Below are 5038 nucleotides of genomic sequence, written 5' to 3'. Positions count from 1 at the left end.
AAGACTGTAAAAATGCTACAGTAAAAACCTGTTAAATGGTTAACGGTAAATTCCCCTACTATATACGGTGAAAAACTGTATTGGACATTACATGTATTGGACATTAATTTTACAGTATTATACCATTTTTGGAAGTGAAAAAGACCGTATAATTTACAGTGAATAACCGTAAATTGACATTCCCAGAATTCCCTGCGTTACATTTCAAGTTTGATGTTTTTTTCTTGAAATAACTGTTTCTTCTTAGTTTTGTCTTATCAGTTTTGTATATTAGGGTTGTGTGTTACACCTAATGTTGTTAAATGAATGTTTATTGCATTATTTCAGTTTCATGTGTGTTACCATGATGGTGTTTAGTGTTTGTGTGAATGACACTGTGCATCTTCTATATATGTTCATGTTTAAAAGCTGCTTGTGATGGGCTTTGGTTCATCATGTGACTTTCTCATCACCACCTGCATTTGGTGGTTATCAGTGTATTACAAAGGTACAAAACAGATTTTAGTACTTCAATAGGTTGGTATATTAACGTTATATCAGTTAATGAAATTACGGTATTTAACTGTAAATTTAAGTTAAAACCGTAAAACCTAAAACGTTGCTACCGTATTTTTTACAGTAAAATTCCGGCAACCACAGCTGCCGTTTTTTTACCGTAAATTTTACGGAATATTTTTTACAGTGTACTATACTGGATATGATATTGGATACATTATTACATTTTCTTTTGTCACAATATCACAATTAATTGAACATAAGGTGAATATATGCATTTATGTATGTATGTATGTAAAGAACTTTGTTGAACTGGTATTCTATTATAGAACTGTGTTAAACATTAGACAGGTCATTCCTAGTATGCTGGATAAATTATTAAACTCACAATGTTGTAAACATGGATATCATACTGGTTGTTTTTCTTTTGTCATTAAATCATAATTAATATCAGACAGGGTGAATTTGAAACTATTTACATTCTTTTAAATGTTGTTATTTTTTGTCTTCTAAAGAACTTCTACACTGTCAACAATGATTTTCTTATTCAGTATTTTTGTCTTGTTTTCCAGTACAAATATCTGAACATTCTTATCAAGATATGTTTACTTCAGAAGCAAGTCTTGTTTTATGAAAAATGTATCAAAATTAAGTTTAAAACAAGAAGAAATATCTGCTAATGGGGTCAGAAAAAATTCAAAATGCAAAAGGAAAATAAGATTTTTTTTTTTTCATGTAAAATGTAAAAATGTTGCTTTGGATCTATTTAATGCATCCTTGCTAAATACAAGTATTATTATTGCTGTTGTGTTTTTTTTTAATATACAATAATACATCAAATTTGGACTTTCTTTACTAAAACATAAAAATGCACTTCTGACCACACATCAGCTGAATTATATATAAAATACTATGACAAACTCACAAACGTTCAACACATTGTTCAAAAAAACAAGACTTAATATCTGAAGTCAGTTTGCTTCTTAAGAAGTATTTCTACTGGAAAATGACAAAAAATCTACATTTTGGGGGGAAAAAATATTCTATTCTTCTATTTTAGAATTATTATTATTGTTATTATTTTTTGAGCTTTCAAAGAAAATTTATTTACATAGAAATACTTTTGTAAATTAGCCTATTGGTCTTGCCAGGGGTTTCTAATATTTTTTATCCCTGCAGAGTTTATATATGCGTGTTTGTGTCTCTGTATGAGCCTCTGTAGTTGTTGTAAGGCAAATTATTGGTGTCTGATCACCTACCTTCTTTCACCGTCCCTGGTTCCCCAGTGGCCACTAGAACGACCATTGCCACAGCGACCACCAGAACCAACGAAAACAACACCATCAGGGACACCTCCGGCCCTGAGAAGCGCCGCTTTCCCATCTGATCAACACACACACACAACCATAAGCATCCTATAATTCATCTCCCAGCACGTCTTTGACATGCACAGTACATGTCCTTGAGTCTGTGTATGAAATGCACATGCTAATGTTCAAAAGATTTTTCACTTTTGCCATATTTTGTTTCACTGTCACTGAGTTTAACCCTTTCTGGAATACCTTTTTTAGATGTACTGTAGTCCTGTGTAGGGTTAAAGGCTTGGGACATCCAGCAATAAAAGGACAAAACATCTGGAACATGTTCGTTACTTCTCTCAATACTATGTGTGTGTGTGTGTGTGGGGGTGTGTGTGTGTGTGTGTGTGTGTGTGTTGCCCAATTTGTGTTTTGCATGTTTTGTATGTTTCCTCTCCATTTTCATTAAAAAAGAAGAACTTCATGCTGCATTCATCTATTCTGTTTGTTTTCAGCCAGATAATACCATCATCTACACTTTATATTGTCTTCCATCTTTTCTTTGAATCCAACTCAGTCTTTTTCAACAAAACACTGCCTTTTAGAGTATTTAAAAAATGATCGTTCACTTGAACAGACTCACATGACAAGACAGAAAAGCCACATAATTGTTCTTATGGATCAAACAGTCTCAATTTAATTTCAGTCCTTCAAAGTTAAACTGATTGTTTTTCATTTTCACAGCAGCTTGTGGGGTGAAACAATCCTATCAAGATAAAATGTTTGCAAAGCATTCTCATCTTGCTAAACAACTGATCATTTGTATGTGCAGCATATGGCCTATTAAGAGTCATAAACATGTCAAGATAACAAAAATCATCTTTATACGAGCTGAAGTCAGAGCACACTGAAGAGGAGCAGAGCTATTAATTTCTATGTAATTTATGTAATGTATAGTCCTTAATTTAAAGGGAAACACTTTTTTTTCTGACCCCATTTTTCTTATTTCAAGCTTAAAGTCACTTAATTTAGATTTTCTTTTTTCAGTAAACAAGATTAATATTGTCATTTTGCTTGTCAAGTAAATGTATCTTGATTTGTGAATGTTTAGAAACGTGTACTTGAAGATAAGACAAAAATACAGAGAAAGAGAATAATAATTTTGCAGTGTTGATGGATTGCCGATGGACTTTTAGCTGTTTCTTAGATGTTTCATTGAGAGCATGACCAGAGTTCAATCCAGTCGCTATATTCACATCTTCTTTACTCTGAAAGCTTAACATTTGGGGTTATCAGTTCTACGCGTGACGGGACTCGGCCGAACCCGACCCATAGAGCCTATAGTGTGTTTTAGCACACGAAACTGAAGCGATCTCTCAGATATAACAGCTCACTGAAAACTACTCTGCGGTGATGATACCACTAGAGTCAGAGCTAGTGCTGAGGCATCATGCTTTCTCCAGCGAGCTAGCATAGCGATTTCTCCAGATGCGCCTGTACGCCAGCATTCAAGCTCTGATGGCCATATCAGGTTAAGAGCAATGCGAGCAGCTATCACAGCAGAGAGGAATCAATACCTCACCATTGAATTGCCAGTTCTACTTTCAGGTACCAGAATTGGATTGGAGCTGCAGGTTCGACGTGTGAGAATAGATTTGGAGCCGGCTGCGGGAAAATGGATGCAGAACAAAAGTGAAACGGAGAGCTGTGCCGAAATTCACAAATCCAGCCAAACTGCGCTGAGAGCGGAGACTGCCGTGGAGAATAATGGGAGACCAAGAGACAGCATCCCTGAGAAGAAGAAATGTGATCGACATACAACTGATTACATATCATGCTAACAACAAGACACACAGTCATTGAATAACATTATATTGCAAAGAAAAAAAAAATTGCACATAACAAATCTTCATATAAATGCACAATAATATTAATAGACAATAATACATAGACTCAGTTATTTAATTAGATATATAAAACTGAATCTGGGTATTAATACACGCACACACACACACACTATACATGATACACATATACACACATCATATCACACACACACACACACACACACACACACACACACACACACACACACACACACACATGATAGCATTATCATAATCATCATTATTAGGTGAATTTACAATCAAATTATTGTAATTAATGATTAATAATAATATATGATTAATTCATATTTGATTATTAAAAGCCTTTCTTTTGGATATTGCATAATCCTAATCAGAGCTTTAGTCATATTGTACAGATTTCCTATAAATTCCCGTTAATGTCCAAAGACACCATTCTACTATATTAAAATCCATATAATCTTACTAGAAATGTTTTGTTCTGGCAGATCTGGTTTTAGTTTTTTGTTTTGCATCCCAAAAAAGAAAGAAAAAAAAAAAGAAAAAATACATTAGAAACCAAATTATGACGATTTCCAACAGCAATCCTGCCCACATTCTTCTAAGATTTTCTGACTTGAACTTAACTGAAATGTTCATATTAGCTCCTAATCTTAATTATACGTGCATGAACACATAAAACCTTCCTCATCAGCTCATGATAGAACAATAATGCGAGTGTGTATAATTGTACAACGTGCGTAATATAATACAATAAAATCACATGCAAGCCACCTTCCAAAGTTTGATCTTGGACTCTATCCCATAATGATTCTCCAGTTCTTCACACTGATCACACTCACAGAGCGGCTGTGACGGTCCTTTCTGAGGGAAATAAAGTCATCCAGTAGATCTGGATAGAAAGACAGACAGCGGTAGAAAGAGACTGCTGAGGGGTTTAATAATTATCAGGCTGGATGTCTCTCAAATGAAGGCTGCGGTGGGCAAAAGTCGTCAGCGCTGGACTCTGCACATGAGCAGATATGTATGGGCAATGAGAGCGTGTGAATCTGAGAAGTTTGGGGTCATTTTAGGTTTTTGTAAAAGAGTTATTCAGCAAGAACCGATTTCATTGATCATATGAGAAGACATTTATAATGTTGAAAAAAAAATACTATACTTTTGTAATTAATTATAGTAATCCTGGAATCCTTTGATGCAGTTAGTTGTAATAATGTTTCACAATATTAGTGATTTTACTGTATTTAACACAGCCTTTTTTTTTTTCAAAAACATGAAAAGTTTTACTGAACCCAAAATGTGTTTAAAATTTTGCTTTAATACAATATCCTAGACTTAATCATATAAAATAATAATAATAATAATAATAATAATAATAAT

The sequence above is a fragment of the Sinocyclocheilus anshuiensis genome, unplaced genomic scaffold (assembly GCF_001515605.1).
Source record: "Sinocyclocheilus anshuiensis isolate Anshui unplaced genomic scaffold, SAMN03320099.WGS_v1.1 scaffold3783, whole genome shotgun sequence".
NCBI lineage: Eukaryota > Metazoa > Chordata > Actinopteri > Cypriniformes > Cyprinidae > Sinocyclocheilus > Sinocyclocheilus anshuiensis.
This window is presented reverse-complemented; position numbering follows the sequence as displayed.